Source organism: Podarcis filfolensis (assembly GCF_964270895.1).
Source record: "Podarcis filfolensis genome assembly, chromosome: 7".
Lineage (NCBI taxonomy): Eukaryota > Metazoa > Chordata > Lepidosauria > Squamata > Lacertidae > Podarcis > Podarcis filfolensis.
The window spans coordinates 6,201,637-6,227,537 of record NC_139603.1 but is presented as its reverse complement, the minus strand read 5'-3'; the positions used below and the strand labels follow the sequence as shown (position 1 = coordinate 6,227,537).

The 25,901-nt window shown below is 46.4% G+C and overlaps 1 long non-coding RNA gene and 1 pseudogene across 2 annotated transcripts in view; one reads left to right on the top strand and one right to left on the bottom strand.

The window, feature by feature from the left end:
* Positions 1-519: 519 nt before the first annotated feature.
* LOC310767629 overlaps positions 520-25,901 on the top strand; it is a 52,494-nt gene continuing 27,112 nt past the window's right edge. The window contains exon 1 of the long non-coding RNA XR_014550985.1: positions 520-800. This is a non-coding gene — a long non-coding RNA (uncharacterized lncRNA). The remainder of the gene's footprint in view (positions 801-25,901) is intronic.
* The window catches only part of LOC310767601 (polyamine-modulated factor 1-like), a 161,024-nt pseudogene continuing 158,073 nt past the window's right edge, over positions 22,951-25,901 (bottom strand). The window contains exon 2 of the transcript XR_014552302.1: positions 22,951-22,961. The product of XR_014552302.1 is annotated as a polyamine-modulated factor 1-like (transcript). The remainder of the gene's footprint in view (positions 22,962-25,901) is intronic.

Here is a 25,901-nt window from a genome sequence, read left to right as displayed (position 1 = left end):
CATTGCCTTTTTGCTTACAAATCCTGTCTTAAGGATGTGTTTGTGTATGAATAGGGTAAGCCTGTGACCAGGAACTAAAGTATTAACCATCACAAAAGAATGGCTAGGCTGCCCAGGTAATGCAGTCAGTGACCATTATCTTGTATCCTGGCAGACAGGATTTCTGCTGTAGACCACTTCCTGTGATGATTTCGGGGTGGTCTTTGGCTAAAGCAGTTGGGCAGTGTCCAAAGTCTTTAAAGGTTCCTGCACACTTTTGTTCAGGGTCTCTCCCTCCTTGGAAGGAAGGGCAAGAACTCTGTTGCAACAGAAAAATAAATATCTGCCTTGTTTTCCACTGGATCCTGCCTCCATCCATTCTTCTCTGACCAATCATGGTCTTAGGGGACTCAGAGTCCCATGGGGAGTTGGGCAGCAAAAGCCAAACCCCAAATTTCATATCAGCTATATATGAGGGGATTCTGATGCGCACGGGGGGAGAGGTTATACCTCACAAGCTCCCTAAATTTCCCACCACATCTTGGGGGAACATTGCTTTCAAAGCCTTTCGGATAGCAAATGCTTAAACGCCCAAGGACACAGAAGGCTGCTTTATATTTGTGAATCCAGAAATATTTCCCCTTCTCTGCCTAATGTTTTGTGCTCTCACAGGTGCATCTCATTGCTTGCATTGTCCCGGGTGCGTTGCCATGGCAACTCCTCTGCCAGGAACCCAGCGATTGCCGTGTCACTCTAATGGAGCCTGCCTGAAGTGTCGATGATTGTCTATCACATTGTCAGTCAGTGGTTGATTGAAACTGGTGAGTTTACCTGTGTTTGTTGATGCTGTAAGTTAAATACGCTGCAACGGAGTTTATTTCCTTGGTTAACCCCCAGCGAAGTCAGAGAACTGTATAAACCAAACAGTAATGGCTCTGTTTTGTTTCATATGTACAATTTCTGTTTCCCCTGTCCAAATCCCACCCTGTGATAACTGCACTGGTAGCTTGCATATTTTTACCAGGCCACCCCAATGCATTACGCTCTTGTGTGACCCTTATTCCTTTCAGTGAAGCATGTGCAGGAGAACAACCAGAAGAATTTTCTTGCTATACTTCTACTCTGCCCCCCACGTCGTGTGGCAGGAACATTTTCTCTTCATTCCGCCCTTGACTGATGAGATATATTGTCGGAGGCGGCATTTCATATAACTAGAAGTATCACACAGTCATAAGTAAGGAAGAAAGTAGCCTTTGTGATCACATATTTTCTGCATCATTGCGAGTGCCATGCGTGCACAGCATGGGGATGCAGAAATGGTACTATTCCATCCAGGCTCACGCAGAACTTGCCTGAGGCCCGGGAAGAAGTCTTGTTAGAACAAAGTTATAAACTCAAGCAAAAAAGCAACCAGTCCCTGGCAGGACCCCTGGCCTGAGGTTGCCCCCCACCCCCGCACAGGCCTGACCCCATCCACAATTTTCTCCCCCTATGTAGGCACAGACCATCGCCCAACTCAAAATAGTCCGGCAAAATAGTCCGGCGTGAAAATCCCCAAACTCGGTTCCATGGGTGACTCTGAGTCAACTCCCTGGGATAGTTTATTGTTGCACATTGTTTCTAAATTTATTGTTGTACATTGTTTTATTTGTCTGTTTTAACCATATTTGCACATCCGTTTCTAATGCTGTGAGTGTCCTCTATTTCAGAGGCTTCTACTCTGGAGGACTTCCGGTCAGCGCCAGCGACAATGGCGGATTTCCCCTGATCTCCCAGGGGAACCGCTCCGGGGATTTAGGGTCTCTCGCTGCGGCGAAAGCGGAGACCCGTTAGAAACCACAGGCGGGGGAAGCCTGTGGACCTGGGATCCGGCGTGCACCTTTTGCGCCTCCCTTGCTTGCGAGGAGTCCTTTTTTTGAGGCTCCGTTGCAAGGCGGGGTGAGCAGCGCGGTGCTTCGGATCGACCGCTTCGTCCCCGGAGTGAAGCCGCACAGCTGTTGTCGGAGAGCGCTGATTTCTTTCTGGACAATTCGGCTTTAAAAGTAACTACCCGTGAGTAGAACCGATTAGAAGATTTAAGATAAAGACCGAGGTTTAAAGAAATTAAATTTTAATTGGAAATTTTTAAAGAGGAAGAGTTAATCTGGATTTAATAGCGGGAAGGTGTAAACAGGAAGTCCACCTTCCGCTTTTGTATATAGTTTGAAGCAAAGACACTACAAGCAAAATCCTGCAATTTTATTTTGCAAGTTTAAATATCCGCTGTTTAAGGTACCTACCCCCTTTGGAGGAAGTAGGGGGAAACTTTGATTTGGACAATATTAGGACTTAAAACCATCTCAGCACTGACCTGGGAACAGGCTGCCTGAATGCTAAGATTTGATTTTAAAAATTACTTCTTTTTTCTAACAAAGGGATGTTGACAGCTGTTCAAAAGATACAGTTTCCTCTATCCCCTTTTGCATTCAAAATGGAGACCTGCAACATTGTTTACTTCTTCTTGAAATTGAACTGGCACTTGGGAAATAGTTAAATTGTATCCCTCTAGTGGGGAAACTTTGAAACTTTGAAACTGTTACAGGAACAAGTGCCAGCTGCAGATAAAAGTCTGGGAATTGACCTTGAGCAACTTAAAATGCAGACCTCTGAAGTAATAATGAATGAAATACACAAAATAAACTTTCTGCTGGAAGGGATCCATAAGAAATTGGATGACATGATCGGATTGGACAGCGGGGAACAGGAAAAGAATGGTGAACTGGCAGAAGGAAAGGAAGAAGAGACTAAAGGAATATATGAGGAACTTTCGACTCCACAGAGGCAAACTGAGGTTTACAAACCGAGGACATGTGACATGGATTTTGCTGAGGGACAGATTGTGATAACAGGATGTCAGTTCGGATTGGTAAAATGGAAAGATCCCATTTCACAGGGATCTGTGGATTGTTGGAATATGGACATGGACCTGGGTTTGGAAGATTTAGATGGACTGGGGGCCTACGGGTTTGGAGGTACTTGGACATACCTTCTGAAAGATCACTCAAATTACAATTATAACCTTGGAAACCTAACTGAATTGCACAAAGGATGTAACTTCAATGTCAGGATGGAATACTTCAGAGATGAGTCAGTTGGTATTAAAGAATTTAAACAAAATCGGCAGAAGGGGCTTGGAGGGGACTTAAGAGCCTCTGATATTAGATTTCCAGATTGAGAGACATCAGGGAATGGACGGAAAGGACAGGCAGTTTTTGGGACCAGGGGGATGCTGAGGGGGAAAATTAGGGAAATTCAAAGTGTATAAAATATATATTAGGCTCAAAGTTTAATGTAAAACAAAGTAAAATATTTGCGAGATTGAACAACGGTGGATAGACACTCCCTGGATTTTGTGTAAATGATGTGAGAGTTTATGTAAATATATGTGGTTAATTTAAAGTTTAAACAAGGTTGAGGAAAGTACGCTAAGTATACAGACAAAATTTCTGGTAAAATGGGAGGGATTTGCTGAAATAATAATCTGAAGCGGAATACAAAAAAGGGAGGTGTGAGGAAGTCAAAGAAACAAGCAAACGAAAGTATGACTATGGATGTTTTAATTTGTTTTTATGTATTGTTTATTGTTGGATTTTTCTTTTTTTTCTTTTTTGTGTTTTTATTTGTTGTTATTGTTTGTGTTTTATCTTTTAAAACCTAATAAATATTACGTTAAAAAAAACAGAGGCTTCTACTCTGCAGCCTCTTCTAGTTGTTTTAACTGCGAGTCTTTTAGCTCCTACGCTCTTACAGTTGTTTTAACTGCATGTTGTTATTTGTTTTTAGTTCTTATCTGTTTTAATTATCAGTTTTTATCCATCCATTATCCATGTTTAATCTTGTATTTTATTCAGATGTTTTATCCTATGCTTGTTTCTTTGTCCTTATTTGCTCCAACATTTATCAGTTTTATTTTATTTTATTTATGCTATTTTATTTATATGGTTTTTTTGTTTTTATCCTGGTCTGTGACCGTCATTCTCCCCCTATGACCCCTTTTCCCTCTCCAATTTCCCTTTCCCTCTCCAATATTTAATTGTTAACTTACCATTTTGCAAATATAAATCTCCCCTCAGGGTCTCTTGCTACTTCTTTACATTGGAAGGGAAGGGGGGGTGCAGTGGCGTAGCAAGGTCAGGTGGTACCCGGTGCAGAAAATTTCTTGTCACCACTCCCCACATTGAAATTATTAAAAGAAAGAAAAATAAGATACGTACAGTTGCAAGTGTTATTTTCTGGTTTATTTACTTAACATTGTGAGCATAAGCACTTAAAATCTTTTCCCCCCCTGCAATGGGAATTTCTTATTTAAAAAACACATATTTTTGCCATTTTGTCATCCCCCTCAGTGATGACACCTGGGGCGGTCCACACACACCGCACCCCCCTTCCTATGCTCTGGGGCGGGGTGCATAATACAATTGTCACTATCTTGGAGTTGGACAAGCCTGGGGCAGAAAAATGTTTCCCTTCATCGTTTAACACTTGCTTTTAACGAGATGCCTCTCTTGCAAGCAAGTAACATTGGGTTTATGTTATTAAAGAAGTTTGGGAACCTTTTTCATTTAATGAGATCTCCCAGATATGACTCAAAGGTCCCCCACTCCCTGTTTCAGATGCCAATTCAACTCACAACCTTTTGGTGTGACAAAAAACTTTCGAACACAATACCCTTTTGATCCATTGTGTGCCCTCTTGCTAGAGATTCTCCAGAGGGAGGTTCCCGCAGTCTGTTCAGGCAAACATTTTGCAGGTGTCTGGCAGAACACTGGAGAAGGAAAAGGAGGGCGATGCTGTTAGCAGATGTTTCCCTGCTCTTGTAGCCTTTTGCCAGCTGCTGAAATTGTGACGTGTTCATAATGCCATAGCCATGCCAATTCAGGTGAATGTGGTCTAGCAACAGAGGCACTTCCAGTTTCTGTGGGAAACTTTGTTTTTGGTAGAATCACAAAAATCTTGATGTCCTGGAGTGGTGCTGAATGTAGTTTTTCTTTGCTGGAATATGTCCCTGTTTGATGTGCCATTTTGTCTGTATCTTATGTACTTTGTCGTCCTGTTCTTCCAGTGACCAGGATTGCTCCATCTTAAATAAAGACATAAAGTGCCTGGTTCCTTTGTGTGTTGTGGCTGAATGGTTTATGCCCTCCGTGAACAATGAGGTGAAAAGGGAAGTCCCACCTGCACCAGAGATTGTCTCCTGCAGTTTCTCTGTAGCTGGTATCAAGGTTTTATCTCTGCATGGCATATCCCTTGCTCAAATCCTGGAGGAAAAGCACTTGTTTTTCATTCCAAGCCAGTTTCAGGGGGTGTTTTTTATTCAAGAGTTCTTATTTTACCTGGTAATACTCAAGGTATATGACTATGTGTCATATGAGTTTCAGAGGTGAGTCTTTATGTCAGACTCTATGGTTTTTTCCAATATCCATAGTCTGGAAGGCTAGATGGAGGAAGCCCACCCAGAGAATTCTGGGACCCCCAAACCAGTCCTTCTTCTAACACAGTCCCCCTGTTTCACACCTTTAGCTGGAGTTCCTTACTAGCCGTTATAACAGACTGGATCCTTTCACTGTGCCTCACACCCATGTTGAACGCCTTGCTGGCTTCTGTGATTTTCATGTGAATTGTGTCCCTGGGAGTCTTAGGGCTCTAATCCACCCCTTTGTCAAGTCTTTTTGTTGCAGCTGCTTCTGTGGGAGCTGCTCCATCATCCCTTCAACTTTCTCTATGTGGTTTGAGGCCATTTTGTTTTTATCTACTGGGGCCTTGATATTCTTGCGGAAAAAGCTGGTCAAATGTGAGCTTGACAATGTAACCGTTAGGTGGATTTGTAGCTGGTTGACTGACTTAACCCAAAGAGTACTCATTAATGGTTCATCCTCATCCTCATTTGATATGTTCTTTCTCTTAAATATGCACACACACACACATAAGCGAGGGAACCAGACACCACAGTGCTTGAGGTGCACAAAGTAAGCTATATTATAGCAATATGAGTTTTCCTTTGGAGCATTTCCACGGTGTCACTCACCAGAGGCATAAAAGAGATTTATGACTCCACTGGCAACCAAGATATGGTTATAAACAAGTGAGGTAGTAAAAAAGATGGAGGCTAGAGAGATAATGGGATTAACGTCAAAAGCAAAGATGCCCAGGATGAAGGAGTGTTACCCAAGGACTCGAGGGACAGAAGTGGTATGGGAAGTTGAGGAGGGGAATTTTCAAGTGCCATAAACTAAACAGAAACCTAGGAAGAACGACAGCCCTAAGATCTGACATTCTTATTGCTGAGGTGGGGGGTCTATTTAGCTGCACAGTATTGCAATCTCTGGAGTGCATAGGGTGTTGGGGGAGGACCCCTGGTGGGGGGCACGTTGTGCTCCTCCAGGCGTAGTTTGTCCACCTTGGGTCCCCACCCTGCACTCAGCTCTCAGCTGTGGCTCCTAGAAGCTGTCAGCATGTGACAGCGGCCACAGCCTAGGAAACGGCTTTGACTGGCAGCCTAAACCAGGTGAGGGGAGCCAATGGATCTCAAACCCTCAGTGAGTTAGGGACTTCCCCTGCAGGTGAATCACAAAAAAATGCAATCTGCAGAAAAAACTATTGATATTTGTTCCAATTCAGCAGTAAACATCGGGTTTTCCTGGAGAATGCGGTGGGATAAAAGACCCAAGACTAGAAATCACTAGACAAAGGGAAATGCAGAGAGGGAAATCTTAAGGCAGCTGTGAATTGTGCAGTGGAAAGGTTCATAGGAGTGCAGTCCAAATAACTCTGCCCTTTCCTAGAAAGGAGCCTGGACATAGCCAGGATTTATGTTCGTGGGAGGCAGGATTTATGGGGGGGCAGAACCGATCTATCTGTGATGCGAATGGTCAGTTAGTTAAGTATTTTTATTTATTTACTGGATTGGGGGAGAACAGCTGCCCCCCTGGCTACTCCCATGGAATAGGGTGGGGTTTTGATTTACTCAGAGAGAACGGCACAGCCATGAGCTACCAGTGTACATTTACACTGCACATATGGCTTTGTGTATCACCTTTCTAAACACCTAACATTAATACGTAGGTGCTCAGAGCATTGCCCCGTGAGATGACTGATTCCAGTAACCAACGCAGATAGTCAAGAAGGAGTTACATTTCAGCTGGCGCAGCAGGATCATCACCCCATCTCCATTTTTGCTAGGTCATAAATCACAGTCTCTCCAGGCACATTTGTAGAACCTTCTCTATTGGTGGATATATGTATCTGTGTATTCCTTTTGACGTTTTTATTATTATGAGATAGTTGCCCTGAAGGGGGATGAATAATGAAGGTGCTGCTTTTGTATATACAGAAATAAATATGGAACCCAACCGTGATTGTTCTAAGCTTGTTCCCTCCGGCACAAACTGCCCCCTTCCTACAATAACAAACAGCAAAAGGAAATTTGCATCCAGGAATCAAATGGTTTAATTAGCAGGATGGTGCGATAGAGGTGTCACTCCTGGGCACAAATGAGATGAGGCTGAAAAATCCGTTTCCTCGTTTGGCTCAGCCAGGTTCAGGTGGAGGTGATGTTTGCAGCAGCCCTTGACGGAGGCAGGGAACATTTGTGTGTATTCCCACACTCAAGGCTGGCCCATTCCAGAGGCAAGGTGAGGCCAACTGTCTCGGGCAGCAGGATCCACGGGGGCAGCAGATCTGGCCTCCAAGGAATGCACTGCCCACTATTGCTGCCATGGGGGCAGTGAGATGCTCCTTGGAGCTGGATCTGCCACCTCCTCGGCAGCCGCACTCCGAAATGTCATCTCTACAGTGGCCTCTTAGCAAATAGGAGGTGCTGCTGGTCTCCTCCCACCTTTAGAGAGGAAATGATGACGGCTGCCCTCTGGGGTCTCCTGGGCTCTGCAACTGCCCCAGGGCGATTCAGAGTGGGCCCCTTCCCCCCATTTGATTCCCAGTTCAATTTCCCCCTTGTTCCTGGTGTAGATCTTCACCCACCCCATCTTCCCTGGCTGGGTTTTCTTTTGGCCGTTTTGTGGTTTGCCTCAGGCGCCGAAACGTCTTGGACTGGCCCTTCTCACACTGCTGTGAGTGGGCCATTAAAGCAGTGGCACACTCTCGCCAAGTCCTCTCAGCATTGCCACACAGCACTCAGCCACCCTCTTCTATACAGCGTGAGTTTAGCTACTTGCCTGTTATGTACTGAGCTGAATCCTACAACAATAGGATCCAGAATGCAGCAGTCTGATTGGTCCGCAGGAGCCACCCAATCAAACTCCAGGTGGAAGTGAATCAGCGACCTGATTGGCCAGCAGGAGCAGCCAATCAGGCTTCTGAATGAAGTGAATCTGCAACCCGATTGGCCTACAGGAGCAGCCCGGAATTAGCCAATCACACGGGGCCCATTGTGTAAATAATGTATACAGTGGTACCTCGGGTTACAGACGCTTCAGGTTACAGACACTTCAGGTTACAGACTCCGCTAACCCACAAATAGTACCTCGGGTTAAGAACTTTGCTTCAGGATGAGAACACAAATTGTGGGGCAGCAGAGGGGGGCCCCATTAGCTAAAGTGGTGTCTCAGGTTAAGAACAGTTTCAGGTTAAGAACAGACCTCTAGAACAAATTAAGTTCTTAACCCGAGGTACCACTGTATATAGCTAGACATTTTGGGTAAAGATTCATTCATTGCTACTACGAGCTGAATAAAGAGCATGAAATTCACACTCGACTCCGAGTATATTTCATTGTCCAAAGAGGCTGGGTAAAGATATTTTCAAAAATGGCTGTTCACACCAGTGAACACCCAGAATCATCTTTAAGGTGATGGAGAATTCCAGAGACCTGCCACTCAGGGCTGTGGGGCCTAAGGAACAGTGTAAGGGACCCTAACTGGAGTCAGCCTCCCTCGCCCACCCAGAATTGCAGGGCCTGGAGGCTGGGGGACTCAGGAGGGACTCCCCCAATGCAGGGGAACAGCCAAGGTGGAGAGATGGGATCATACTAATCCCAACCCAGAGTTTCATGCTGTCTGAAACTCTTGGCAGTGTCCTTGCCAAGGTGTCCTGCAAACGAGTAGAGCTCTGCAAAAGTTTCCTGTTTGCTGCACATCTTGGTTTTGAAAGTTTTGATGCAGTTAGGGCTCTAATTTACCCATTAATTCATGTCTTGAATCTCTATTTCAGAGATGTTGCCAGTGGGCATAAAATATGTAATATACTGACAGTGTTTGAAATAATGTTAATTATGTAATACTTCCTTTTCAGCTTGGAATGCCTAAGCATATTTTCACAATGATAGATGAAAAAGCAGATATTAGATTGCTCGGAGGCTTAGCAAGGGCCTCAAATCCAGCCAGAATAGCATCCTTATAGTTCCTCCTTGGCTTTCTGCCTAAAACCTAAAATGATAAGCAGATACAAAGCAGATTCAGCCATCAAATAGCGGTGAAGGAGGAAATCAAGGACATATGCTTTTTCCTAGATTTTTTCCCAAGCCATGTCCACCTGCCTCACCCCTGACATCATATATTGTGTCAGCAGGTAGGGCTAAAATGGGGTTTACAGGCATCTGTGATCAGCTGATCAGTAGCACCTGCAAAACACTTTGCAAGCCCTGACAACTGATTGTTGGAGCTTCAGAAGCTCTGTGGAAGCTGATGGGATGTGTGCAAAGCTCCTTGAGCTGGTGTGATATTAGGAATAGCTAATTAAAGTGCTAAGAGCGAGAGATAAAGCTTGCTGAGTAGAAGCCCCAGCAATTAACGGATTGTCACTGCTTCTGCCTGCATGGCTTTATTTCAAACGTGTCAGTGATGTCAGTGAAAACCTGACATCACTGTGACACCAAGTGATTGGCAGGTGCTTAGCCCTGCCCTCCCCTTCAAACATGGCCTTTGGTGGGCAGGGGCTGTAGATAAAGATCTGGTCCAGTCTAAGATCTAATAATAATATAATAATAATAATTTATTATTTATACCCCGCCCATCTGGCTGAGTTTCCCCAGCCACTCTGGGCGGCTCCCAATCAAGTGTTGAAAACAGTACAGCGTTAAATATTAAAAACTTCCCTGAACAGGGCTGCCTTCAGATGTCTTTTAAAAATAGGATAGCTGCTTATTTCCTTCACATCTGAAGGGAGGGTGTTCCACAGGGTGGGCGCCACTACCAAGAAGGCCCTCTGTCTGGTTCCCTGTAACCTCACTTCTCGCAGCGAGGGAACCACCAGAAGGCCCTTAGCACTAGATCTCAGTGTCCGGGCAGAATGATGGGGGTGGAGACGCTCCTTCAGGTATACAGGACCGAGGCCGTTTAGGGCTTTAAAGGTCAACACCAACACTTTGAATTGTGCTCGGAAACGTACTGGGAGCCAATGCAGATCTCTCAAAACCGGTGTTAGATCTAAGATTAAATCAGTGTATACACAGGACGGGAACTTTTCAATAGCAGCATCTAGATTGTGGGGTCCCCTCAGAAAGTGTCCATGACTGCCTCCTGCTTCTACTTTCAGCCATTCTTTCAGCCACTGGATCTTTTATAATTAGCACATTTCTTCCTATTTCTATCTGCTTGATTTCTTTCCATTTTTCTGGCTCCTTATGATATTGTTGCTGTTTCTGTTAGGTTGTGGGCGAACATATCAGATGACACAGCGATTCTTCAAACAGCTCTTCTTTATTCTGAGGCCAGAACTGAACTGAGCTGAAGGGCTCAGTCAGCCTGCTTATATAGAGCTCCAGTACCTTGTTACTGTAACAACTTTCTAAAACTATCCAATCACTGAACGTCACTTTCGATCCTTCATTTGCATAACTATCTACAGTACCCCCCTGCTGGCCCAGGGTGAGAACTTCAGTACATAACAGTTTCATTTTCTTCTTTGTTTCTTCTTCTTTTTCTTCTTGCTTGTTTTTAATTTTGCTGAAGTTTATTGTTCATTTAAAATTCCTTATGGATTGCGTTGGAGGCCTTTGGCTGAAAAACATCGTAGAAATAAATATCAGCATAATGTTGGATGCCAAATAATTTTCAAATGAGGGATAGAATACACCTGGGAATGCCGTTATGTGATGGTGTTCCCAGAGGCACTCCTGGGGGGAAATGCAGCCGCCCCATGGGACCATTTGCAAAGTGTTTGCAGCCCAGCTGTTGAACAACATCTGGTGGGCCAAAAATCCCTCATCCCTGACATAAATGCACACACATTAAGGCATCATCACTGCACTGCTTGCCATTTCACATGCTGGTGAGGTTAGTTTTGAATGGATGATAACAAGAGATTGTAAGAGTACTGTATTTTTCTTGAGGATGATTAACCAGGAAACAAATGTCACGGGGTTTGGGGTTCGTTTGTTTTGTAACAACAATACAGCTCAAGAAGTTGCAAAGGAAAGGAATAGACCACACAGCGGATGTAAAGATGTCAGCAATGTGCAACTGGAAGTGGAGATAGGAATTAGGCAGTGATACTCAGTAATAGAGGTGTTGAAAGCCTGCCTCGCTTTTGATTTGTGAAATGCTGGAAAGTACCGTATTTTTTGCTCTATAAGACTCACTTTTTCCCTTCTAAAAAGTAAGGGGAAATGTGTGTGCATCTTATGGAGCAAATTCAGCCTGCACAGCTATCCCAGAAGCCAGAACAGCAAGAGGGATTGCTGCTTTCACTGCACAGCAATCCCTCTCGCTGTTCTGGCTTCTGAGATTCAGAATATTTTTTTTCTTGTTTTCCTCCTCCAAAAACTAGGTGCGTCTTGTGGTCTGGTGCGTCTTATAGAGCGAAAAATACGGTATGTTCATAGCCCATAATTCCAGCTTTTGGGGGAAGTTTAGGTTTGGCTGGTGGGACATGGGTGGCGCTGTGTTGTAAACCACTGAGCTTTCGGCTTGCCAATCAAAAGATCGGCAGTTCGAATCCCCACAACGGGGTGAGCTCCCGTTGCTCAGTTCCTGCTCCTGCCAACCTAGCAGTTCGAAAGCACTTCAGAGTGCAAATAGATCAATAGGTACCGCTCTGGTGGGAAGGTAAACGGCGTTTCCGTGCGCTGCTCTGGTGTCGGTGTTCTATTGTGCCAGAAGCGGCTTAGTTATGCTGGCCACATGACCCGGAAAAACTGTCTGCGGAGCGGACAAACGCCGGCTCCGTTGGCCTGTAAAGTGAGATGAGCGCCGCAACCCCAGAGTTGTTCGCTGCTGGACTTAACTGTCCAGGGTCCCTTTACCTAGGTTTGGCTGATCTGGGGGTGTACAAAGCTCCCTAAGCTGCTGTGTTCTTAATGACGCCTAACTAAAGAGCTAAGAAAGAGATAATGGCAATAAGATAAAGTAAGAGTGGTTGGGATAAAACTGAGAGACAGAAGATGTGTCTGGGGAAGAACCCTGATGGTTCCAGGTTCCAGGTCGCACAATTATCTCTTTCCACCTCAAGGGCAGGAAGAGAGGCTGCATCACACAAGTAATTCAAAGCAAAAACAGACAGCGCCCTAGAGAGTATACACAAACAGCTTCTTGCTGTGACACGTAGACCAAAGCTTATCTTAACAGCAAATGCTGAGTGAAGTGGCAGTGCTGGTAGCCATAGCAACCCTTCAACACACCTGGAAAGCAAGTGCCGGGAGCTGGCTTTCTGACTAGGCTGGCTGCTGAGCTCCCTTGCTGTTTTCTGAGTGCCAGGGAAAGACTTGCTCCTCACTAGTGGAGGCTCAGGAGTGAATGGAGCACGTAAAATATTGCTGTGCCTTTGTCCAACAGACATTGTAATTGTAGTGCCTGCTAGGGATGAGCAAATCTGTCAATTTCAGTTTATCTCAGTTTCTCATTTTTCCAATCTTCTCCACATTTCCACATCAATTTGTGATTTTTTTCTAAAAGGTCCCCAGCATTTTAGCACCATTTTCTCCTACTACACACATTCTTAATGCAGTTTTGCCTAATATGCACATTTTGGAAGAGCAATTTTCCCTATGATAATGCATGTTTGTATGTATGTTATTTTCACCAATTAATGCATTTTGTGCATACTTTACACTCGTATTTTTGAGATTTCTGAGATATGCACATCATGGGGAATACTGTACCTCTGCTCAGTGTTGGAGTTTTAGACTTAAGGATTTTCTTGTAACTTGAAGCCATTGGTTCAAGTCCTACCCTCCAGATCAGAAGAAAACAAGATTGCTTTCCTTCCTTCATGTGACAGCCCTTTTGATATTTGAGGATGGCTCTCATATCTCCTCTCAGTGTCCTCTTTTCCAGGCTAAACATACTCGTCTCCTTCAACCATTCCTTATAAGGCTTAGTTTCCAGACCCTTGATCATCTTGGTTGCCTTCCTCAGCACACATTCCAACTTGTCAACATCCTCCTTAAATTGTGGTGCCCAGAATTGGACACAGTACAGTGGTACCTCAGGTTACATACGCTTCAGGTTACAGACTTCGCTAACCCAGAAATAGTGCTTCAGGTTAAGAACTTTGCTTCAGGATGAGAACAGAAATCGTGCTTTGGTAGTGCGGCGGCAGCAGGAGGCCCCATTAGCTAAAGTGGTTGTCAGGGAACTGCCATCGGAGCCAGAGGCGGAGGGAAGGCTCCAGAGGGATGCCGGAGAGGATCCCAGTAGGGAGAGAGGCAGCCCATCTGCTGGGGAAGGAAATCAGCGTAGCACCAGTGGAGAAGGGGGGCAGAAGGGGGAATCGGCGAGGGGGCTCCAGGACTCCTCGCCGGAGACCAGCGGGGAGAGCACGGGTCCTCCGCTGCCCACACCCTCCCTGTGCAGAAGACTTCCGTGCAGGGAGAGTAGGAGGAGACTAGGCGTCAAGGAACTTCTTTGCTGGAAGAAGTTCAAGAAATGCCCACTGACGGATTCTGCCAGCGATTGAGGCAGCCACGGGAGAGAGGCTGTCCAGACAGAAAGGGTTCACTCAGGTAACCTAGCCAGGACTGGCGACAACTTACGCACGAGCAACCCCTAGAACCATTACAGTGGTGATTCAGGTTAAGAACAGTTTCAGGTTAAGAACGGACCTCCGGAATGAATTAAGTACTTAACCCGAGGTACCACTGTATTCCAAGTGTGGTCTGACTAAGGCAGAATAGAGTAGTAGTATTACTGTCCTTGATCAGGACACTATACTTCTGTTGATGCAGCCTAGAATAGCGTTATCGTTTTTTGCTGCTGCATCACGAGTGTTGACTCGTGTTCAACTTGTGCTCCACCAAGAACCCTAGATCCTTTTCACATGTACTGCTAGCAAGCCACGTATCCCAAATATTTGTGCATCTTGTTCTTCCTGCCTAAGTGCAGAACCTTACATTTGTCCCTATTGAAAGTCATTTTCTAAGTTTTGGCCCAGCCTGTGTTTGCCCTCATTTTCACCCCTGAAGCAACAACCACAAAGGGAAGCCCCCTGCCAGACTGAAAATAGCTTGCCTTTGTGGCTGTGGGGTCTGGCAGTCAGCCAATCTTCCTAGGCCCCTGCATAGAAAAATATCCCTATTTGTCTATCAATGGGGTTTAAGTTAGTCATGACTTAAATGCCACTGATTTCAATAGGTTTACTGTAAAGTCTGGATTCAACCCACAGAGATCATGCTATTAACTAACATCTCTATCTACACAAACCACACCACAAAACAATTAAAAAACAATAAGGAAATGGGTAAAGGCAGGCAAACCTTGCGTGGAATGGATTGAAAATGCTCAAGGGTGCTGTAAGAGGTGACGTGCAAGAGGAATGGCTGGTGCATAAAAATGAAAAATAGGCTAGCAGAGGAACCTGCAAATGCTCCGTCTCCAGGGAGAAGGAATCCACACAGACGAAACAAACTTTTGTCTCCTTCTTTTGCAAGACTTCCACAAGCATCTTTCCTTGCCTTTGTAGTTGTAAGGGCCTATGAGAACAGACGCGGGTGGCGCTGTGGGTAAAACCTCAGCGCCTAGGACTTGCCAATCGCATGGTCGGTGGTTCGAATCCCCGCGGTGGGGTGAGCTCCCGTTGTTCAGTCCCAGCTCCTGCCCACCTAGCAGTTTGAAAGTACTCCTAAGTGCAAGTAGATAAATAGGTACCGCTTTATAGCGGGAAGGTAAACGGCGTTTCCGTGTGCTGCGCTGGTGCAGGCTCGCCAGAGCAGCTTCGTCACGCTGGCCACGTGACCCGGAAGTGTCTTCGGATAGCGCTGGCCCCCGGCAGTGGCGTAGCATGGGTTGTCAGCACCCAGGGCAAGGCAAGTAATTTGTGCCCCCTAACCCGTGGATTTGCGCCCCCTAACCCGTGGATTTGCGCCCCTAACCCTAACCCCCAGATGTTGCGCCTGGTGCGGCCGGCCCCCCCTGCACCCCCCACGCTACGCCACTGGGCCCCCGGCCTCTTAAGCGAGATGGGCGCACAACCCCAGAGTCGGTCACGACTGACCCGTACGGGCAGGGGTACCTTTACCTTTACCTTTATGAGAACAGAAGACTTATAAGAAGATGGAACACTTCTTCCTAACATGCCTAACCTAGGTCTGTTAGTTTTAGTGGGTCTACTACAAATAGGACTAGTATTGACTGCAACCCGGGGTGAAATGTGGAACCAATAGGGGTTTGGTGGCTCTCCATAAGTCTTTTTCCTCCATGTGACCAACAGCCTGGCATTAACCCCTTTGAGCTTCCCCTTCCCAACCCCATTTCAGAATCAATTCTCCCTTTGATTTCACAGTCCCACTTTGCACCCATTTTCACTATCACACCCACATACACACATCCTGCTCCTTTGGGCCTCCTTTTGTGCAACCCCCCTTTGCTCACAAACCAACCCATGGCAACTTTCGGCAACTTCTTCCTCCCCTACATTCAGGGAAGATGTCTCCTGTTTTGCCACTTGAGGCTACCACTGCCTGCTGCTGCTCCCCTGCTTCCCACCACCACTAAAGCCCCCCCTCCCCACTTACCTGTGTTGTGTAGCAGGGTCTGTGGAACAGTGGCAATGGCTTCTGGCGAAATCTCTTGCAATTTTGGCCAGATGTTGTTGGAAACTGATGCTGTTGCCGGTCCACTTCTTGCTGGTGACAGGGTGCCTGCAGGGGTTCCGCCTCATGGTCTTCTGTTGCTCGAGGCAGTCGCCTTACCTTGCCTCATGAGTGGGCCGGCCCTGCCTGCATTGCATTGCTGAGCATCCTTATCACCTTCTAAAAGGGGGTGAAGGTGGAAATGGGGTTGCAAAAAAGTAGGGGGTAGGAGGCATGGGAATGAGGTTGAAGATGAAAGCAGGGGTATGAGACGATCTGAAAAATGGGAGGGGTGGTAGTCCAGCTGGTGCCAGTGGCCTGACCTTTGATGTCTCCAAGGCACTCGGATGCCGACAGATCTAATAATGTTAACTTATGGATGTGCCCACTGGACACAAGGACACAACATGGCCTCAACCTGGCACCAGCATCGCTTTGCTTCAGGGCATGAAGCTTCCCTGAGCACCCCTTCCTCAAAGCTTTGTAACTCCCACCTCTGGAAACAGCATTGTTTCATTTTCATCAGAGCAGCTGATGAAGGCAGAAGCCGAAACATTTTGCCACATGAATAAAAAATACTCTGTTTTGTTAATCACAGTAACATATATATTATTTAACTGATTAAATGACTCCTAAAAGGGATCCAGAGCAACTTGCATGAAGTGCTTGTTTGATGCTTTTATAATTGTCTACATGCACTCATTAAGAAAAAATACTGTTATTGTTTGAAGTTTGAGAATTTTATGTTCTCTGCCTCTGTGCATGTTGCCCAGAACCCCAGACCTTGACTAAAGAATTTTGAGACGTAGAAGTCACCTTGGCTCCAGGTGTGAGGGGCCCCCGAGCAAAGGGCCCTTTAGCAGTGTGAGTGGGCTCTGGTGGACTTACCAGTCTAGGGCAGCAGGAGCAGCTCTCTAAGCAGGGGCAGATAATTGGATCTAGCTGCCATTTTAATTTCCCACAATTCTTCAGAGTGACGTTACATCAGGGAAATTAAAATCAGAGCTACACTTCATTGCACGGTGCTGCTTTGAAAAGCCAGGTCACAAAACGCAGGGGTGGGGTTAAAGTGGGCATCCGTGGTAGGCTCTTCTGGGATGCTGCTGGTGTGGCAGCTGCTCAAGGATGTCAGGTGCCACTCTCTGCCCTGAGAATTGAGCTGAATGAATGTTTGGAACTCCTTTGTGACTCTGGAACTCATTTCTTTGCTAGTATCATATAAAAAACAAACCAACCAGGCCCTATTTGTTTCCATTTTTAATTTGAAACAATCACGCACCCCTATGAACTAAACGTATGGCAAAATTCAGCCACAGACCCTTTGAAATGCATTTTTATTTTCTGCTAAAATGGGACACCCCTGTAGTCCTCCGCCGTGTGGGATGTAATCTACCGGGAGCAGTCAAATACAACACCCACCCTGTGGAACGCCCTCCCACCAGATGTCAAAGAGAACAACAACTACCAGACTTTTAGAAGACATCTGAAGGCAGCCCTGTTTAGGGAAGCTTTTAATGTTTGATGTATTACAGTATTTTAATATTTTTTGGAAGCCGCCCAGAGTGGCTGGGGAAGCTCAGCCAGATGGGCGGGGTATAAATAAATTATTATTATTATTATTATTATTATTATTATTATTATTATTATTATTCCTTGTTTTGCTAGAATGGACATGCAAGGGAAGAAGAAGAAGAAGAAGAAGAAGAAGAAGAAGAAGAAGAAGAAGAAGAAGAAGAAGAAGAAGAGTTTGGACTTGATAATCCCATTTTATCACTACCCTTAAGGAGTCTCAAAGTGGCAAACCATCTCCTTTTCCTTCCTCCCCCACAACAAACACACTGTGAGGCGAGTGAGGCTGAGAGACTTCAGAGAAGTGTGACTGGCCCAAGGTCACCCAGCAGCTGCATGTGGAGGAGCTGGGAAGCGAACCCGGTTCACCAGATTAAGAGTCCACATGCAAGGAAATGTTTGGTCCAGCCAGTTGAAACTTTCTGTTCCTCCTGGCCTGGAACATCCTTCCCTTGCATGTGACTAGTGGGTGGGCGTGACCTTTCCAGACCTGGTAAAAGGCCAAGGCATGCTGCCACTTCCCCTCCTTTTCCATCTTCTTTTCATCCTCAAACTTCTCGGACTGTTAACTGCAGTCACTAGGTCAACCCACATATGGGGAAAGCCTGTTTGTAACTTTAAGCCTTAAACCTGCCTTCAAGGATCACACTGTGCTCTGCCTGATCATGAGCAAACTTTCTTTTTACTGCTTATGACTAAGACTGTGGTGTCTTTATTCTTTTAGGAAGGATTCAAGGGGTCTTACCAGGGAAATATTAGAACACATTTCAGTCTGGACAAGCCAGATTGAATTACATATTGTCTTAAGAAACTCACACGAGTTTGCAACTAGTTTTCTGCTGCGTAAAGGGGAATGCACTCTGCTAAGTAAAGGAACTTGCTAATGCAAGTTAGGAAGCATATTAATAAACAATATATCCTCTCCTGCCACCCTCAGCATTCCCACAAAGGGTTATTGGCCCCAGTGTTGCGTATTTTTGAGTATTTTTCAAGGATTGCAAAGGATTGAGATCCTATGCTAAAGAGTATTTTTCAGAGTGTACTTGCTGGTAAGCACATGGTCTTCTGTTCCATTGTGTAGAGGGGATTAAGCAAACGCCCCCTTCCCTCAGAGTTCACAGTGCCCAAGGCAGTGAAGATTTTGAAATTTTGGCAAATTTTTGAAATTCTGATTTTCTCCCCCAAATTTTCAAATTTTGAGACGGCTAGTGTAGCTTTTGATAGAGATGCAGGGCGAGGAATGTCTATGCTGAATGAACCCTACGGGCACTGAATTGGAGAAACCCACTATAAGCCTATGTTGACTTTATTTTTTTTTTTTAAAATAAATTTTTATTGGAGTTTTACAAAAGAGAAAAATAAAAATTCACAGAATAAAAAAATCCACAGATAAAAATAAACATTACAAAAAAGAAAACACAAAAGATACACAAAAAACAGTTAGTTAAGAAAAAAAAAAGAAATTTGATAAGAGAAATAAAACAAATCCATTTTTCTCAGTATCCTCAATTTCATATGCTTATGTCCTTGACCTCCTCACACCTCCCCCCTTTTGTGTTCCCATTTGCATACTTAATTCAGCAAATTCTTCCCCTTTTTCAAATATTTTAACTTTATACCATAACATATTATACCTCGATATTTTCAACCATTTATCAATACATTTTTTACATAATCTTATTAACTTTTGTCACTAGTTACCACTTATTACCAATCCAAGCATAATTTTAACATTCATTAATTTTACAGTATTTCTGAAGATAGTCTTTAAATTTCTTCCAGTCTTCTTCCACCAACTCTTCTCCCAGGTCTCGGATTCTGCCAGTCATTTCCGCCAGTTCCATATAGTCCATCAGCTTCATCTGCCACTCTTCCAGAGTGGGTAGCTCTTGTGTCTTCCAATACTTTGCGATGAGAATTCTTGCTGCTGTTGTTGCATACATAAAGAAAGTTCTGTGAGGGCGATCTGGCTGCGACATCTGTCACCCCATTGATCGCCAGGGTTGATTCGGCTGATCTGGCTGGCTAGGCGGGTGTCCCCTTCCTCCCTCACCGCTCCATGTGCGTCCCTCCCGAAGCTGCGCGCTCGGTGGAAGAGGACGACCATCCCAGATAGAAGGAGTGTACCATTCTTCGGTCAAGGGTATACGATAGCTGCGCTCCCCTGCTAGAACCTCCAAACAAGCTCAAAGCCTATGTTGACTTTAATCCGTTTATTACTATGCCTTCCCAGAGAATCCTGGAAACAGGAATTTGCTGAGAGTGTTAAGGATTTTGTATTTGAGAACTGATGATACAGAAGTACAGTTCTTATAACTATACAGAATCACAATTCCCAGGATTCCCATGGGGAGGAAATAACGATTAAAGTACTGTAAATCTGTAATACTGATACTACAGCATTAACAGAATTAAGTAGGAGACCTCTGCAGTATAACTGTGTTTAACTGATGCTCTCTCTTTTGAGTCTGTGATTACTTCCCAGTCCTTCACGGAACAGCATACGTTGAGTTTTAAGTATGTGACTTTAGAGGAGGTGATATAGCATTCAGGATTTAGGTATGTTGAGCAGCGGCAAGCCAAGTAGAGGGAGCCCAGGAGCCCAGGGGTGCATGAATGTGCAATAAACAGCAGTGGCTGCAGTTCAGCCTCCTTGCTTCAGATGGATTTCTCTGTTGCATTTTAATTTGGCTGCACAGATTCCCCACTACAGTTTAATGAGCTAATTCACCAGCATATTAAACACTTCTGATCCCTGGTGTGGCCTTCTCTGCAGTTCCCAGTGGTTCCGCTACAAGAGCCGTGCTTGTTAATGTTGCCATTCTTCCAGTTTACACAGAAGCAATGCAAACATTTTTGTGCATGGGGTGGGGCGAGTACATTTCTCCCAGTCTATTGACAGAGCAGGGTAGATATTAAATTCTATAATTCTTTTGCCCGCTTCTAAGCATCTTCGGCATTAATATTTGATGATGAAGGATGCTCATAATCAGGCCCAGATTCCCCCGTGTCAAAATGCTTTATAGGATGCCTTTGGGACCTTAATTGTGAACTCAGCCCTTCAGAGTTTCCAACTCAAACCTAATAAACCCCTGCTATTCCGACACAAACCCTCATATATCTCCATCCACAAGATTTGTGCTGGGATACCAGCAAAATATTATGGAAGGGAAGATGGGCTTGGAGAAGACAAGGCTGGGAACTAAGGCAGCATATTAGCAGGGTGCCCAGGAAGCTGGAAAGGGAGGCTGCCAGAGCTTCTCATGCTCTAGAGACTTTTGGGGAGCAGAGCTTCAATTAGCAAATTTAAAAAGCAGAGTTTCCTCCCCTCCTCATTTTTCTCAAACAGATTTTGCTACCATGGCAGGATACATACAGTTCCCTCCGGCCATCTTGCTATATGATGCCTCAATGTGAGGAAGGACATTACATCACTGTGGGGGTGTTGTTGTCGTTTAGTCGTTTAGTCGTGTCCGCCTCTTCGTGACCCCCTGGACCAGAGCACGCCAGGCACTTCTGTCTTCCACTGCCTCCTGCAGTTTGGTCAAACTCATGTTTGTAGCTTCGAGAACACTGTCCAACCATCTCGTCCTCTGTCGTCCCCTTCTTCTTGTGCCCTCCATCTTTCCCAACATCAGGGTCTTTTCCAGGGAGTCTTCTCATGAGGTGGCCAAAGTATTGGAGCCTCAGCTTCACGATCTGTCCTTCCAGTGAGCACTTACTGTGCGGGTAGGTGGCCCCAAAGAGTCATGAGAGTGCCACTGCTTTGCCACAGCTGCAAAAACCGCTTAACCAAATGTTAATTGCGTGTTCAGACCCAGAAACCTCCCCCTAAATAAATTCACACTTGACTCAAATTTTAGTTTGGTTTCTGGCAGAATTTAGGCCACAACTTTATTGATTGCAGAAAGTGAGTGGTTCATAGGCTCTGGTTTGACTAGCTCCCTGCCATGAAGGTAGCGCTGACCCAGGGTTTCAGCATAGGTCAGCCAAGGGTGAACACCTACGTAGGCGAAAAGCCGGGAACAGACTATGTGCGCCACCCAGATGTCCTCCTGGACTCAGGCATGGGCACAACCCCCTCTCAAGGGTTGACCAAAACATTTGAGTCCCTGGATTCCTTTAACGAAATACCCTTTACATAGGGATGGTGAGACTGTTCTCCCATCCCTATCACCTGAACCAGAGCCTATCCACCACACGAGCACCTGCACTCGCCGCCAACCACTCACACCTGTAACCAATCCCTTAACCCTGCTGACACGGAGGTCAGCCACAAATCATTCCCAATCACAGACAGATGAACCCCATCAAGCCTGTAAAGGGACGCATCACGGAAGGTAATGCCTGGGTGATGGATCACCGTCCCGCCCAAGGCCAGAACCTTCTTGGCCACTGCGCTCTGGACGCACCTCCTGGCCCTTTTGGTGGCAGCTGGGCACCAGCTACCTCGTCACACATGTTGCTGCAACAGCTGCGACCAAAAAATTTTGAGTCCGGGAAGAGCTGCCTTCAACTCTTCCAAGTCATCCTGCATGCAGGTCCACAGGCTCAAGCCAGGAGCTTCCGGCAAATCGTTCTCGCCCAGCTGCACCACTAATGCCACAGGCGTGCCTTCCGCAGACACCTTCGCCCACACTGTAGGGAGAAGCTCCTCCCGAAGCATTCCTTCTCTGGATATCAAGCCATCTCTCAAAAGTTCTCCCCACTTTAAGGGAGCTGGCCTTGCCCTTCCCCCAAATAGCTTGCTTATCCTTGTCCAGGCATTCATTAGGGGGAAGGAGTTTGAAGATATCCACATAGCGACCATTGAGAATCCTATTTCGCAACCTGGAAGGCAAATGCGCACCAGGAATAATAACCCTGACAGCATTGATTGAGACTTTAACATCCTTGACCGGTTCGCCATTGATGCATTCGAGGGGAAGGCCATACCTAGCCCTGTGCGTGTTGGCTCTACACTGCCACGCCCACCTGGGAAGGCCCGAAACCCCCTCACCGTGGCCCCAATAAAGACCCATAACCACATCTGAATCATCATCAGAGGACTGAGAAGATGTACCAGCAGAAGAGGAGGAATCACCATCTCTGCAACTCTTGGCCATGTGTTTGGAGCGATGACTCTTCTGCTGCTTGCCACCGGATGAAGGGACCCTAGACATCAGGAGATCCTCCTCCGAAGAGTGGATGCTGAGCGCCTCTCTCGACGGAGCCGACCGGTCCTGCATAGAACTAAAAACATGTGAGGTACTCTGCTGGGAAGAAGTCCCCCCCCCCATGTTGTGCAACTGAAGGCCCTGAGCTCCCAGACCCCGGAGGTGCCGAGTGGGAACGTGGCAAACCAGACCGAAACGCCTGCTGAACCATGGCACCTATACTCCTAGGACGACCCCTAGGCCTAGCTGGGGCTGGGATCCTAGAAGGTTGGAATTGGGAGAGCAGGGCCCCAGAAGGGTCATAAGCCTCGCTCCCTTCACTCGCATCAGAGGGACCGTGGGCCTCAAAAACTGGAAGATGTGGAGGGGCCAGGCTGAGAAACAGGCTGCCTCCCAAACTGCTGAGCCAATGACTCAAGCTCCGTATTAAACCTTGTCAAGGCCGCAGGGTCTGAACCAATATTGGCCACAATAGCACCCAAGCGATCCAGCGTATGCTGAGGAACTGCTGGGGCCTACACTGAATGCAATAACTGAGATGGGCCTCTAATTACCCTTTTTGAAGGGAGAGCAGGACTAGGGTTCCTCTTAACAGGCGTTTTAAACCCTTCCGTAACAAGCAGGGATACTACAACAAAATTAAAGACACCCAGGCTGTAAAAAAAATGACGCTCCCACCAAAACAAGATGGCGCTCCCGCCACACAAGATGGAGTTCCTGCCAAAACTGCAACCACAGCTGGACCCGATATGAAAGGCCGCTGCTCGAAGAGCCTGAGGGAAAGTGGGAAGCTCTATAGACAGGGAGCACTCAGAGGCACAGGCCCGTTAGGGGAAAAGCCTTCAAAGGAACTTCGCAACAGCCGCTGCTCAAGGGGGAGCCCGAGGACGATGCTACGTGGGCAGCAGCAAGCTCCACGAACCGGCAACACTCCGGAGCAACTGCTCCGTGGGCGAAGGCCCCTCTAAGGAACCGAATTAAACACCGCTGCACAAAGCAACCCAAATGCGATTGAACAGGCAGAGGAAAGCTCCGAACAGGGAGCACTCCGGGGCAAAAGCCCTGAGGGCGAAAGCCCTTCCAAGGAAATGAATCAAAAGACCGCTGCGCAAGGAAACCAAAGGTGATTAAACGGGCAGCGGGAAGCTCCACAAGCAGGAGCACTCAGGGGCCGAAGGAAGGAAGGAAAAGGAAGGGAAAGGAGCAAAAATTAACAAAGAAAATAAATTGGATTTGGGAAAGAAGGGAAAACGGAAAGATATCACCAGGACGACCCATCGAAGGTAAATAGCCCTCTCTTGGACGCACAGAGGACACACTGTTGCTGTTCTGAATGCACACACCAAAAGAGGAAGCTCTGGGTCATGTGCATGGGTATATAAAGGTCCCTCGATCCGTTTGGACTGCACCCCGTTGGCCAGATTGAACCCAGCATCGAGGGACCTACTGTACCAATTGGGTGTTGTTGCTGACCAATCTTACCTACCCACAACACAGGGTTTCGGTTTCCAGGTCTCACCGCAACACTTTAAGGGAGGACACGATATACCTCATTTCCCCAAAAGTCTTTAGGTTGAGATTCCAGTGCAAGGAATAAAGATGGTGCTGCCCCACCTCTGCAGCCCCATAATGGAGCTGCAAAAAAGAAGAAGGCATGCTTTGATCTTCCCTAGAAATAGGGTTGTGATGGACTGGCTGTGGGGTTGGCACAGCCAGAGGAGAACAGGTTAGAGCAGGGTGGGGGGGGGGAATTCAAAGCTATTTTTGTGTCTCTGGTGTTTTGCCTGCCATGGATGTCTTCTTGGGCAACCAAGAGAGCATCATAATGTAAGCCACCTGTCTGAAGAGATAAAATTTTGTACTAAGATGCTGCTACAGCTGGTCCTTGAATGGCTGGTGAACAGGGCAAAGGAGTGCATTGGCATCCCTACATTGCTCAACACAGAGCCCAAGCAGGCTCCCCATGAAAGTGAGGCAAGCACCCCACTTCCATGTGCCTTCTCACTTAGTCCAGTATTACAGAGCTGATGAACTAGGAATGGAGAACTGGCCAGAATTTAGGCCCAGGAAAGGGCCAAAGGTGAAAGGCAGAGTCCAGGGTGGGTGGCAGTGTTGGAACAGAGGAAGCATCAGGTCATTTCAGGGAAAAAGCCAGGCCAAAATGTTTGCTTAAAAGAAGAGCAGCTTTATTGTAAAAGAACAGTGTGACTTGTCAGACACAGGATCATAGGCAGGTACTGGCAAATAGCAACATTGCTCCCACAACCTGGAGTGGGGTCCAGCAGCCTTTTATCTCTGTCGGGGTAACGGCTGGTCCTGATCCCCCGGTGACTCACCTCCCTGTCTCGCCCGAAGGCGAGCACTCCTCCTGCAAGTACTCAGGTCTCTCCTTTTCTCAGACCTCAGTCTCTGCAACTCGGGATATGTCGGCGGGTTACTAGACCCAGAGGCCGCCTCAGCCTCTCCTGACCCAACTGGTAGTGGAGCAGCTGTAAGTGATTGCCCAGCTGAAGGCAACGAGGTAATCCCCGCATCTGGAGCCAGGGCAGGCTCAGGCCCCTGACTCGGCCCAGCTGGTACTTGTTGCAGGGGAACCTATGCAGACTGGGGCTCTTCAGAATCAGGCCCCAGACTAGGTTCAGATGCTGCCTGAGGCACAGGATCCGGTGCGGACTGAGACTCCTCTGGCTCCGAGTCCGAGCCGGAGTCCCAGGCCATCACAGCTGGTAACATAACACCAAAGTGCAGGTTTGATTCCTGTATGGGACAGCTGCATATTCCTGCATTGCAGGGGATTGGTTTAGATGATCCTCAGAGTCCTTTCCAATTCAAAAAAATTCTATGATTCTATGACCTTAGAGATGCCTGATTGAGGGAGAAGATGGTATCAGATGAAACCACTGGCTGTTTCATCAAGGACACAGAGGTGCCCAGGCCACTTTCACCTTTTGGGGCCCCTAGCCATAATAAAAATTAAAAACAATGGTCAACACATAAAAACAAAATAGGGTGCCCCCTTCCTTCCTTGCTTCAAACTCAGAGCAAGGAATAAAAGCAATCTGCATGGCAGCAAGTCTGAGAACCAACACAGATATTGGATGGGAGATATTGGACAGTGGAAACTCCTCAGATTCTCAGGTCCCGCTATTCTCCCACTCATTATGTGAAAATCATCAACTCGTTATGCGAATGCTCACCTA